The following is a 14,275-nucleotide window of genomic DNA, read 5'->3' on the forward strand; positions in this document are numbered from 1 at the left end:
GCCACAACAACCTTGTAGACAGAGCTGCCTAGATAATTTGTGGGATCCAGTGTAATGTGAAAATGTGGGGTTTCGTGTTCAAAAAGTACTAAAAATTTCAAGACAGCAAAAGCAGAACATTAAACCAAGTGTGGGACCCTTCTAAGCGTGGACCCTTTGCTACTGTGCACATCACACACTCATGGAGCCTGCTCCTGCATGATCCAGAATTAACCACGGCTGACATTTAATGAGCATTTACTGTCTGCTGAGCACAGTTCTAAAATCTTTACATTTACTAACTCATTGAATCCTCAGAACAACCCTCGGAGGCAAGGAAGTGCTATTATATTCTACCTATAAAAATGAAACTGAGGCATAGAAGAGTTAAGCCTCTTACCCAGGGATCCATGGGCATGGGCTAGAGCCAGGGTTTGAATCGGGGCAGATCGGGTTCAGGTCCTATCACATCGCTACACGACACAGCTCCTAGTAATCTTCTCCAAGACTGAGTCTGGAAATTATACCAATAAATTTCCATTCTGCAGAGTCTTTTAATTTTCTTCTGTTCTAAAATTAACACTGGGCTTGAGTGACTCTGAGGTTGTCTCAGTTCCAGGGAACTGCAATGACTGGGGCCTTCTGCATGGGCACCACGGGATGTATACGGGCAAAGCAGAGGAAGTGTGAACACGGAGAGCTGGGAACAGATTTTCATGGCCCACCACATGTCACAGAGCCCCCACAGTCAAAGCCTGCTGAAGCTTGACAGCTAAGGCTATGGGGAAAGTGGCTCAGACCAAGAAAGCCCACCAGGCACAAATTGTGGAAAACAGTTTTGTGCTGGAAGGATGAGGTCTCTGGGCAGAACTGGGCTTGCCTGCAACAGCGTTGACCTCCAGCTCATGGCTGTGACCTTGCTCCTGGGAAGGTCCCAGGAGAGGGACCTCCTTCCCCATAGAAAGCTGTGAGTCAGCCACACAGTGAACAACAAATGCCACTGTTCTTGGAGGGAGGAACACCAGGCAGTGGGCCCTCTGCTTTACAGAACCGTCGTTCTCCAACTTCAGCTGGGCATCAGGGTCACCTGAGGAGTTGTCTGGTTTTTAAATGCTGGCTCCTACACTCACTTTTGAACAAGCCCTCCAGGATTTCTGATGCAGGTGGCCCATTCTTGGGAATCGGGGAATCGTCAGGTATAAATTGAATGGCCTTAACACAATGGGAATGTTCCCAGGTGAGGGACAGCAACTGCTCCCCACCCCCTACAGAGCCAGCTGCAGCGCCCCTGCCAGGAGAGCCGATGCAAGTCAGACGGTGCACCTAACAGAGGGACACAGCCCCAAGACTTCCACGTGGACGGGAGAGCCCGAGGTCAATTTTTGAACTTTGGCTAATGATCCTAGTCCACATTTTCGCTTGTACTGGGGTATAAGTTGTGTCCCCCACCGTGACCTGACCTCCACAAAATGCTGAGTGTTTCCCAGGCAAACTTTTCTCCTTATAAATGCTTCCAGGGGCCCCCTTTCTCTGTCCACCTGCTGGTTCCTCTAAATACCATTTGGCTGGTAAGACTCTAATTTTGAGGAAATTCTTTTCTTTCTAGAATGGATCACAGTCAGCAAGGACAGTGGATGAAACAGACTTAACATTCCGCCCGGCATTTTCACTCAATAGACGGGGAAATGAAAGCCCGAGGAGGCCAGACGGCTGACTCGAATGGCATCGAGTGGGGTCCACACTTGCATGCACGTGAGCAGACCCCGCTACGCACAGTTCATGGGGCCCAAAGGGTGTCCCTTCTCCCTGCAGTCTCAACTCACACCAAGTAAGCTGACACCACCGCAGGGCATGTCTAGACTCTCTTCCCTGGATTTCCCATTAAAGGGATGCTGGAAACAGTTTTGTTTTATTTTGTTTTTTTTTTTTTAAATCCCTGGAAATGAATGGATATCTCATATAGCAAGAATACAGCCAGGGGGCCGGAAAAGTCCACTGTGCACATATAAAAAAAAGTTATAAATAAACAGAATGATCAGAAACCAGATTAAACTTCCAAGTTGAAAATGAGAAGCAGAGGATAAAAGACCTGACCTGCTTCTAACTAGTGGGGCTCTGGCTCAGTTGTATAATCCTCTCCTGGCTGCCCAGCATTTTAACTCATATGACTGTGAACTTTCAGAACCGAAAGAGATCTGAGAGGTCAGAGGTTGCCTAGGCCACTCCCCATCTTGGCGATAATGAAACTGAAGCTCAGAGAGATGAGGACACTTGCCCGAGGTCACACAGCTCACGTTGTTAATCAACCAGAGCTATTCTTCCAGCCACTGAAGGAGCCATAATAGATGGGTTATTTGGTGCCTGGCAAAGAAAACTTCTTACCTAACAGTTTGATATCTTTCCTGTATGTTATAAGAAATTTCAAACAGATCACCTAGTAGGGAAATGTAATCACAGTTTTTAATCAACATAAAGTCTCTGAGACATTTTTTGTTGTTGTTATATTACTTCTGTACAGTGTAAATCAATTAGGCACTAAGGGCTAGTGGGTGCAAAGAGTGGCGGTCGCTCACTGGACAGATAATTGCTCTGTTGCTGAGATTAACACCTTATCATGCTATTAGGACCGCTTATGAATCTTGTAGTCCCGACGAAGCCTACAATTTAGGGACTATCCATTCCAGCTGTCTCCATTTCTGCAGCCTCCTACATGCAAACAATTGTTGCACTAAGTGCTGCGTTTAATTAAAGGCCCTTCCCATGTCATGGCTACAGTCACAGGAAAGACAAGAGACCTCGTTTGTTTAAAAAAAAAAAACAAAAAAAGAAAGCACCTCTTGCTGGTGATTAGTTATTAATAGCTTTAAAGCAATCAGGGTGAAAGGCAGGCCACCAAAGAAGGGTAAGATATCGATGACTGTGAAATCGGAAATTGGAGAATACATATATAGCTCTACTTTTATGAGTCAGTGTAGTCACAGATGAAAAATATGACCCTGGGTTTCTTCTCACTTTAAAGGGTCATATCTTCAAAGGTTGGAGTTCTCTGCTTCTTCCCAAAAAGTCCAACCAAGCATGTCCCCCTGACTGTGTTTAACTACCAGATCCTTCTGTGAGCAGTCAGAAATAGGTGATGGGGTAGAGCATGGACGGAGGCATTCAGATCGGTTTGTTCTACCGGAGCAAAGAGCGAACTCCATCTCCAAAGTAGCTCTGGTTTTATTTTAACAAAGGCAAGCTTTCCCTGGGACAGTTTCTTACCGGAATAGGAGACGCCCCCTCCCCCCCCAAAAAAAGTCAAACAGGCAACAAATAATTTTACCATTACCAGGTAATATGTGTTAATTGCTCAGTTTATATACTCAGAATGACATACCATTAGAGACTGTGTATGCATTGTAACTAGAGCATTAATAAATTTAAAATGTGCCTATTAGGATGACAGCTTTGGAGGTGCAAAGGAATAACAGTTATCACTTGGCAGAAGCTGCTCTCACCCCATCTGCCGAGACTTTGCATACATTTTCAGCTTCCTGAGCAATGATTAGGCCTGTCAGAACCTCTTTAACCTTCTAACTGCTGGTCCCCACTGGCCGTAATTAGAGACTAATGAATTCAGAAGATGCAGGCCGTGAGGAAAACTGCCTTGACAGTTTGTGTACAAATTAAGCCCCAATTACTTCATGCATCTTTTGCATCGCTGATACAAGTCTCTGTTATTATTTTTGAATATGGTCATTTTAGCAGAAACGAAGAACTTGGCTAATGTATTTTGTCATTTTTATGGCTCATCATAAAGAAAAAACATACTGGGCGGGTCATGAATATGTGAAATAAACTACCGCAGATTATAAAAAGAAATTAATTTTCCTCTTGGGAATACCCTACCACCACCTCTTTATACTCCCTGCTGGATACACTTATTAATATGGTTATTTTTATTCAGATAATAGCTGCCATCGAAGGAGCCCGACGAACTAGCAGGTTGTTTGGTTTAGGTTTAGACCCTGGTAAGGAGCAAGCGGAAGCGAGATGCCCTTTCCTTGCTGATCCTGGTATAAAGATGCATAGAGATTATTGTCAGAAACTCTTTGTTCTCTGCGCTTACCAACTCTTCCAGCCTCAGTGGCCACGGCAAAAAGTTTGTCACTCCAAGAGGCATGACTTTTAAGCCGCAAAACTAAAGTACAGTGTCACATTCTTTTAAAATTTCTTGAAATGATGCTGAGTCTTGCTTCAGCCCCCACTGGTCAGCCCAAGGAGATATCCAATATCAGTCATTGGAGGGACCCCTTCCCCTACTCCATGGGGTTGCACAAGAATCCTGGCTTATATGTTTCCGGAAAGCCACGAGTGGGCAGGCATTTCTGCAGGACGGTCATCACCTTTGCAGCTATTTCTTCAGCTACAACATGCTGCTGTTGAGAGCGGGTCCCGCCATCTGTCTTGGTCCCTGCTGCTCCGGGCAGTGCAGAGATCCCTCTTCTCATGGTCCCTCCCCACTGAGGACCAGTCTGCTGCAGCCATCTTCCACTGACGTCCCCGCATGCCGGGGGGACCCCTGTCCCTGCTCCACAGCAGCCTCAGGACAAGTTAAAATTCTCCCTTCTGTCTGGCCACCTTCACCTTCCCAGCTCAAAGCACTGCCCTTCATTCCCCACTGTGTCCTAATCCCTAGAACCCAGGAAGGCGTTACCTTACATGGTAAGAAAGACTTCGCAGAGGTGATTAAGTTAAGGATCTTGAGATGGGGAGATTATCAAGGCAGGCTCAACCTAATGACAAGCTCCTTGTGAGAGGAAGACAGAGGGTTAGAGTCAGTAGACAGAACTGAGCTGATGGAAGCAAGAGGTTGGAGTGGTGTAAGAAGGACCACAAGCCAAGGAATGCAGGAAGCCTCTAGCAGTGGAAGAAGTCCAGGCAATGAATTCTCCCCTGAAGTCTCCAGAAGGAACCAGCCCTGCTAACACCTTGATTTTCGACTTCTGATGTCCAGAACTATAACAGAATTAATGTTGTCTTAAGCCACCAAGTTTGTGGTCATTTGTTACAGTGGCAATAGGAAACTAACACACCATTTCCTATGGAAATATAAAGGTTTGTGTTTGTATTATAATAATTATTACTCCAACAATCATAATTAATCTAATAATTTATTTTGTATGAATTATTATACTCTCTGTGTTCTCATCTCTAAGGTTGAAATCATAAGCTATCTTCCTGAGGTCGTGATCAGAATTAAGGGAATTAAAGAACTGATTTGGTATGTGCAACAAAGTAGACATTCCATAAAATGTCGACAAAGTACAGCTCGAAACTGAGTCCTATTACGAATATGAGCCAACAGTGTCAGCACCTACCTGGCTTCCTCTGCGTTTCTCATCCTCAGATCCCACAACTAGATCCATTAATAGTGTCTGGATGCAGGCTGCAGCCTACTCATTCCTGAATGGCAGGTAGCGATAGTCTCTGTCCAGTGGATTTGACCTTGATCTACCTACTCTCTCAGGCTCTGAGTACTGTGATCCAGACCCATATACTTGGTCTCTGGTCTCACCTCCAAGTCTCCTTCTTAGGGGGCCACAAGTCTAGCAAGCAAGATTCTGGCCCTTGAATAGCTCTGAAGTATAGTGAAACTACCTACTGTGCTGGCTTCGTTTTGGGATTGGGTGTCTGCATAAGCACTCTAACCTTAGGAGGAAGAAGCTTTAATTTTATTTGCTTGCCCTGCTGAGAACTCCTCTTCTAGGACCAGAAGCCAGCTCCCACCTCTGCTGAGATTGGCTTTTCTCTTCCACCTGGTAGGCCCATTCAGCTCTTCTGTTCCAACAGGCCAGTTTTTTAAAAATGGAAGAAAGATTAAAGAACATATTCAACCTCATTGCATGGAGGACAGTAACCCTCTAAGGTAAGATATTTGTTTTTAACTGCATGGAACTAAAGTACCTTCCAAAAAAAAAAAAAAATCCAAGCTACAACTCTGTTCTCTCTATAAAAATTTAAAATCACATTGATTACCCATCTGGCATATCTCCTAATTATTCATCTCTTAGTAGACTAATACCCTCTTCAGAAGGAAAACGTAAATATACAAAGGGAAACATGATTAATAATTTCTTTTTGTTCTGTCTTTCAGCACAAGTCCCTGCTCGTTGATGCTCTCCACTGAAAATGTTTCATGACTCTACCCAAAGACAGGTGTGATGAACTGTCCCCTGACTATCTCTTCAAGAAACAGAAAGGGAGCAGAATTTACTTTCTAGCAGAAAGGCATCGATAGAGCAGGAACTCTGTATTGGTTTTTATCTTTACTACTGTGTGTGTGCGGGTGCGTGTGTTTGGGGACACATTTTACTAAGTTAACTTTTACCTCTCTCCTATCACATATCAGTGAAGTTCAGTTTTGCTTTGACAAATCAGTTCTCTGGATAATCAGGTGAACACATTTGGTTAAACAAGCTATACTGCTTATGCTGGAGATAAAATACTATTTCTTTAAGATGTAGGCTCATTGTTCCAGAAAATATGATATCCTACTAGATGAATTATGTGCATTCCATCAAAATTGCTTGGAGAACCCTATGAATAGTCAGTATCCTGTTTGCGATCATTATCCTCACACTTTTGTCTCTTTTCGGCATCCTTTTTGCAACAACCTGCAGGAAGCTATATGCGCTTGATACCTTCAAAAGGAAAGTCATTCATTTCCTACTATAAATTAATTTTATGTGCAAATTCTATCAGGAAAACTTTAAAATATGATATGTTCCTTGATAAAGTACATAAAAAGAACAATCAGGCCACTGTTAGTGACCTGTTCAATAACCATGCTTATATTCTTCCCGAAGAATAGAACCCCAGTATTCTTTGGAGTGGCAATATGATTAGCTAAATATTTGTTTTCCCAGAATCCTTTGAGCTCAGGTGACCATGTGATATATTTCAGGCCAAAAAGACTTACGCAGAAGACAACTGAAAGTTTTCAAGAAAGTCTTTGTTTTCTTGATTTTGGGAGACAGATATGGCTGGCACTGCCCTCCTATCTTCTTGATGTGAGCAAAAATGTGATGTCTGGAGCTGATGCAGCCTTCTTTAGATCATGAGGCAAAAAGCAAGAAAATCAGAAAGACGTTGGCTCTGAGATCTCAACCACTGAACCAACACTGGAAGCCCACTACCTTCAGACTTGTATTTTCATGAGAAAAATGAAATTGTATTTGTTTATGCCATTGGTGAGTAAGGAATTTTGTTACTTGCATCCTAACTGAGATGCATGCAAGATTTCCTATTAAGTTCTGCAGCCCGAAGATTCTGCGGGAATGCCCCAGGGGCTGGTACGGAGGAACAAGCAAAGGCTAAGCTGGTAGGAGAAATCCCTCCCCCCCCCCCCCCGCCCCCCGCCCCCCGCCTTATTGGCACCAGATTTCCTTAGACTCACTCATCTTTCATCTTATATATTGAGATTCTAAGCAAGGATTTATTTGAGAAAAATTACTTCTTCTGTTAAAACTCAATGTTTACAACCACTGAATTAAATGCCCTTTTAAGCAGAAGATTTGTTGGCTTTATTACAGAAAGAAATTGAAAGAAAGTAATCATTTATGATGGGATTTTAGCAATATGGTGTCTGTAAGAGGAAGGCATTATGAGAAGAAGAATCTAGCCTGAATCCTCTCTGACCACATCACTTTCTCTCTCTCCCCATATGGCCTGTTCTGAGTACCAACTTGGTATCATATAAATTTCCCATTAGTGGTTGGTGGTTCTACCAAGAGATGCAGAGGGCCCACATAATCCTATATCTCAACTGAGTGCCAGGAATCAAAGCTTGTGTAGGAGGTAAAAGCAGAGAACTAAAGGATGTTTTAAAATTATTAATAATAACAAGAACTCCGTAAGAGGAGAAGATGCACAGAGGCACCTATCTGCTTTTGCATCTCTCTTCCCGAGTGGTCCTGGCCCTGGGGGAAGGCTGGGCTTGCTGGAAGCCTTGGACCAACATTTTGATGAATATTGTTTGGTCCTGAAAGGATTTGAGGCATATTTTATGTATAATGATGTCTTGAAATGGTTTGCATACCCCGAATTTTGGTGTTCAGACTTGTGCTTTAAATTTATGATGGGCTGTCACATGTTAAAACAAAAATTGTTTGATAATGAGAATAATGCCCGTTCACCTCTCCTCATCTCTCCCATGCACACCCTCCCTCACTTTGAAACCTCAGTCCTCCTGCAAGGTCAATGGCATCGTGCTCGCCACACTTCTATTCTCCTTGGACATTCATTATCATAGAGTATGAGCTTTGGAACTAAGGGAGCCTGGCTTTCATCCCAGGTTGGCTACTTATTGCCTGTGTGACCTTACACTAGTTACTTAACTTCTCTGTGCTTGATAAGAATAGTACCTACCTGGTAGGGCTGTCACGAGGTTTAGATAATTTAAAATATATAAAGAGCCTAGAACAGTTCCTGGATCATAGTAAGTGCTAACTGAGTGTTGGCCATTATTGGTGTTGTCATTATTGTTACTTACCTATGATCAAGTTTCATCTCCCTACTGGTAAATAGGGATAAAAATACCCCCACACAATTAAAGTTTAGCAAGTGGACAATAAATTGACTAAGTAACTCATTGGTAGCTCATGCAATTTCCCCCAGTAGAATGCTTCTCACCTAGATTCTGCCAGCTCCAAGCGTCCTACCACCTTCAATCCTGCGTAATTCAAACTTACTTTTTGAAGTCTTCTCTATCTTCTGTGCTCCACCCTGTGTTCTCCTGTTACAGATAACAATTATTAATGTTAGTATCTCACAATTTAATAGCAAATCATAAGTTGTCTTTTATTACTCCTTATCACTTCTCAATCTTATCAAAACTTTCAGCTTCGTAAGTGCAAAGATTCATTCTTCTACACGTCTTCAGACACTTTAGTACATTGTTCAGTACTGGGCACACGGTAAGTGCTTATTTGTAGATTGCTCTACTCATCTTTACTCTGAGTTCCTATTTTTATATGCATATATGGAGTTTCTTTCAAAACAGGTTACATCTATAGTGCAGCAAAGTACCAGAAAAAGCATCCACATGATCTCACCTAAACTAGAATTGGGCATAAACCCACTGTCTGTGGAAACTTGGAAAGTTTCCTCCCTCTGTAACTCTGGAAGAAGACATGCTTTATACTCCTAAAACAGAAAAAAAAGAATGAGGCAGTTTCCTCTTGATCTAACTTCATCAATTGGTATTCCCCCTTCCCCTAGGTCTTACCATGGCCAAATTCAAGAAACAGATGTTTGCATAAAAAAAAATCTCCCCAGAGTCAGTGTGGCTGTTTATCCAATTTTCACCCTGCCATCCAGACTTAGGTTATGTCCAACAAAGCCCAAACAACAAGTTGGAATGTACGAACTTCAGCCTGGGGAAGAGTTCAAGGAGAGGTGAGATGGCCCCATGTCAGGGATGCTGGGGAGATCTCACTGTGATGCTAAGTGAGACAAGAGAACTTCTTTTCCCACTAAGACAAAACTTCTTTTCCCAGCTCAGAATTCACAATCCTATGAGCCCTACTGTTTTCTACGTGAAGACAGTCTTCGGGCTGTGTCTTTCTGCTTTTATCACTCTACTCTATGATCTCCCAACATGAAAAGGAATGTTTAAATTGTTCTGAACATGGTAGCTCCACAAAGCTGTTCCATAGTGGTGATCTGAGTGTGTACATTTCTCTGTTTTTTGATTCCCCTGTTGAGCTGAATTTGTCTATTGTGATTGTCACACGAGCCATGTGTGATTGTATCCATAAAGATGATGGCTCTGTCGTGGTGATCTATAAATCGGTTAAGTTTGTCTGTTTCAACTTCTTTCCTCCAGCATTACCATAATAAGTTGTAGGTGAAACACAAAGAGTGGAGGAGATGCTTCTTAATGTAATTTACAACATCTCAGAGGTGAGAATTGAAAGCCCAGCTCTGATTGCAACATCTGCTCTGAACAAGAGCATCAAGGGACCTGCCATCAGATTTTTTGTCTTAAAGATGATCACCATGTATGTTCACAAATAAAAACATGAAGCGTTCTGACAGCCAAGCAAACCGTGAAGAATTTAAACCTCCCAAACAGGAAAACACATTGCAACATCCTTGTTACTACTCATTGGAGGAAACTCCTTCATTCTGAGCCTCTTCACTTCTTCTCAGCATCCCCCCGCCTTCCCATGCCCGGTCAGGTTTATCCCTCATAGACATGTTTCTGCACAAGGGCGAGATTCCACTTGGAGAGGGAATGGTCTAGTTTTTAAAGAATCAGTTTCTTAATGATAAAATCAGACTTTTCCAGCAAAGATGTTTGAGGCAGTGTGTTCAGCAGCAGGCAAGGGAAGTTTATAAAATAACCAGCACCTCCCTAGGCAGAAATTTTCAATGACTCACCAATGCCCTTCCAAGTCAAGTCCTTTGGAATTTCAGTCCCCCTGTCTTCTGGCCTCAGTCTACCCTTCCTACCACAATTAGTGCTGCACTTACAGGGAGCTCCAGACAGCCTAGGCCAGCCTGTGTTTCCTGACCACTTTCATCTTTGTGTTCTTCCCCCACTGCCTTGTTGCTGCCAGTCTCTCCACTGGAAATCCTCTCCTCATGCCATCGGTCACCAAAACCTGCCTCCCTTCCGTGCCTGACTCAAGGGCTCCGTTCTTGGGAGGGCTCCTGGTCATTGGGCGGGGTGTGACTGCTCTCGTCCTTGCAGTCACACAGAGCCTTGTTTTTAGCACATGTCACATTCTGCCTCAGGTTATAGACAACACCCCCTGCAATGTCGTGGTCTCCAGGGGAATATCCCACAGCAGATGAGTACAAAACACAGCATGCCTCATACATGACAAAGCATCAATGGATATATGACTTTGTAGACTGACTCCCTTAATGAGGGTATCAGGAAGACAGGAAAGGCGTCAGCAAAGGGCCTGCCTCCCCTCCACCTGCCATTTCTGTGTCCCTTCCAATGGCTCACTGGTAGTGCAAGATATTTGGGGGGAAAGAGTCAGAATGAAGGGACTATTAGATGCCTTTTATTTTATTTTGACTTGTAAAATACTTAAAATAATATAAAAAAGGTATACATTATAAATCCAGCATGAGAACTTCTGCCTCATACCTCCTAAATCTAAGCCTCTCTGGGCTGATTCAGTTGATTCCAATAATAGCCACACAATACTCTGCAGTCTTCAGACACGAAACATGTACACAACTGACAGATTCCTGGGGCTATTTTCTAACCAGACTAAGCAGTAAAAATAATGTATGTGTTTATCAAATAGATTATCTGGTATCAAACAGGCAAGATAACAAAGTGATCAACTCTTTCATCATTTTGTCCCATCATGCAAACTTGGCCCGAAATCCAGTTCAATTTTAGAGGCAAGTGGTTAAAAGAGTATCTCTTGCACTAGACGCTTACTACGAGTTTTACCTAAATGATGTACTAAATTGAATTAGTCAGTGTTCTCCAGATAAACAGAACCAAAGGATGGAGACATGGGGCTGATTTATTGATTTTAAGGAACTGGTTCACCTGTTAGTGGGGGCTAGTGTGTCTGTGGAGTATTCCAGCAGGCAGGAAATTCAGGGAAGAGTTGGTGTTGCCATCTTGAGTCTAAACTCTGCACACTGGAAAGTTAGGCAGGGTTTCTAAGTTGCCGTCTCTAGGCAGAATTTCATTTTCTTTGGGAAACCTCAGTCTTTGCTGGGGTTAAGATCTTTCACTGATTGAATGAAACCCACCCACATTATGGAAGTTAATCTGCTTTACTCAAAGTCTACTGCTGTAAATGTTAATCATATCGAAAAAAAAAATACCTTCACAGCAACATCTAGACTGGCGTTTGACCAAACTGCTGGGCACCCTAGCCTACCCAAGTTGACCCATAAAAATCAAACGTTACAAGTGGAGGCAAAGCTCCGACTTAAGGTGTTTAGCTAAGGGACATTTTTAGCACATGGTAATATTGTTTTCCCACAAACCTTAGAAGTCTCTTCATCCTGGCTAAGTTTCTTGAAATATGTAAGCCAAAAATCCTACCGGACCCCAGCTTGAAACAGTGGAAGATTCTGAAAGTTCCTTCGGTGCACAATAGTAGAACAAAGTCTCAAAGTGCTTTTACGTATCTGGGAAACATTTTAGGGACCATCTCAATAAATTCTAGAAAAGTATTGGCCAACACGGTTTTCAAAGAAAATAGCATTTGAAATAAAGTTTAATAATGGCAGCAAAATAATTCTTAAGTCCTGTAACAAGAAGTTGATGATAGAATAAATCTTAATGAATAGATTGGGGTGAAATGTATTTCTCGATAACAAAAAGATGATTTTCCATCCCTTCTTCCCTTCTCTCTTCTCATCCCTTCTGTTCTCTCCTCTCCGCTCTCTCTTGTCTTTAAATATTATTTTTTATGTCTTCTTGGCATAAGAAAAAGACTCTTAAAAACTAGGACCCAATGTCAGGGAGAAAACAGACTAGTCTCTCAAACTAATGGCTGTTGTTGAGGGCTCCTTTAGTGATATTCAGCTAGGGAAAAAAAAGAACTTTGCAATAAACGACCTTCACGGAAGAAGACTATTCATGTTAATTAGTAGCTCTTTTCAAATATGAATCATATATGCATTAGGCCATGCCATGCTGAACAATGCACACATTGTAGTAAACATCAAGACAAGTCTCAAGTATGGTTATCAAAATTTTAGAAAACTCTAGCTAGGGTTTTTTTTCATAAGATTGTGACTTGCTGTTTCTGGTGCATTGTACAATAGTATCTCTCCTAATGGCTTTTAGCTTTTGCCACTGCCAACTTTTATATTTAAAATCCATACAATTATGGACAATTTATGAACATTATGAGGCTTTTCTTTTCTGCACTGATTCTTACTGATTCAAGCCAGCTTTTATCCTTAGCAAATCAAATGCATTTTGCTTACAACACGGGATTCATTCTCACATATTCCACTTTATTCTTATTATTAGTATTCCTTATTATGCATATTTAATTTAAGAATGCATTTTCTCCATTAAAAAATTAGAATATGCTGAAAGAAGTATTAAAGGTGATTATTTGCTTTAGTTTGCTTTTATTAACTATGTAAGCCCTGATATAGTCTTCCCAAAGTTATATGCAAGAGATAAAAATGTTAAAGAGCCAAAAACAAGATAAAATGAAAATCCGCTTAAAAAAAATCACAGGCCGTTTTTATGTAATGATGGTCTACAATAAAAGAATGGGTTTTTAAAAATCTCAGTATTATGTGAGTGGAGAAAGGACATAAATTTGCTAGAGTTTCTTAAACAAATATACCACTAAGTGTGATTCTTCAGAAACTCGTCCAGCAAGATGCACCTTGCAAAAACTAAAAAGTATGGCATGCACTTTACCCCCAGCTGCACGAAGCGCTTTAGCATGTTAAAGCTCCTGAAAATCAGTCCCCCTAGTACTTTCATACTTTGGAAACGCAGCCTCAGGAAACCTATCAGTCCTCTGAGGGGGTGCTTCTGTCCCCCTCCCTTCCCACCCCTTCCCCCCACCGCAAATCAGAAAACTGGGCTAAGCCCTAGTATTGGTCCTTACATTAAATTCCTTTACTAAAACAGCTGGGAATTTAGGGTCTGCAAGAAAATAAGTAACCAGTTCGAACTGCTTTCTTAATTTTGTAGTCATTGACTGGAGGCTACCCGTGGTTGTTTTTGCCACGTGTTGCCTAACAAGTTTGAATCTCCGCACTTCCACTTCAAAGTTATGGATGTAACTGCTTGTTTTAAAATTGGGAGGGCAAACCAAAGAGCTGAGATCCTGTCCCTAAGTTATTTTGGGGAACAGTCTCCTGTCCCTTGCCACCTCACCTGTGGCTTTCACCACCACAACACCCGTGTTAACTTTGGTTTGGTTTGATATTGGTAGGGGTTCTACAACAACCACACTGATTATAGCAGAGAAGAATAAATTAATATTTGTCCATTAATATCCTGCTTATACTGTTACCATTTATCATTGATTTAAGACCTTAAAGTCTATAGATACCAACTGACTTACTTTCTCTCTACTATGAAATCCAAATGAATACTATCTAACATTTTTGGAGCACCTATCAAGTATCTACTATATGAAGGACACTATGCTAGCAACTTTTGATACTATATATTACCTAATTATAATGCACCTACAAGAGTTTTGGCCCACATTGCCTGAATAAGAAATCCTTGTTCCCCCACTTTCTAGCTCTGTGCATATATGTACATATTATTTAATCTTTCTGTTCC

The sequence above is a fragment of the Lemur catta genome, chromosome 23 (assembly GCF_020740605.2).
Source record: "Lemur catta isolate mLemCat1 chromosome 23, mLemCat1.pri, whole genome shotgun sequence".
Lineage (NCBI taxonomy): Eukaryota > Metazoa > Chordata > Mammalia > Primates > Lemuridae > Lemur > Lemur catta.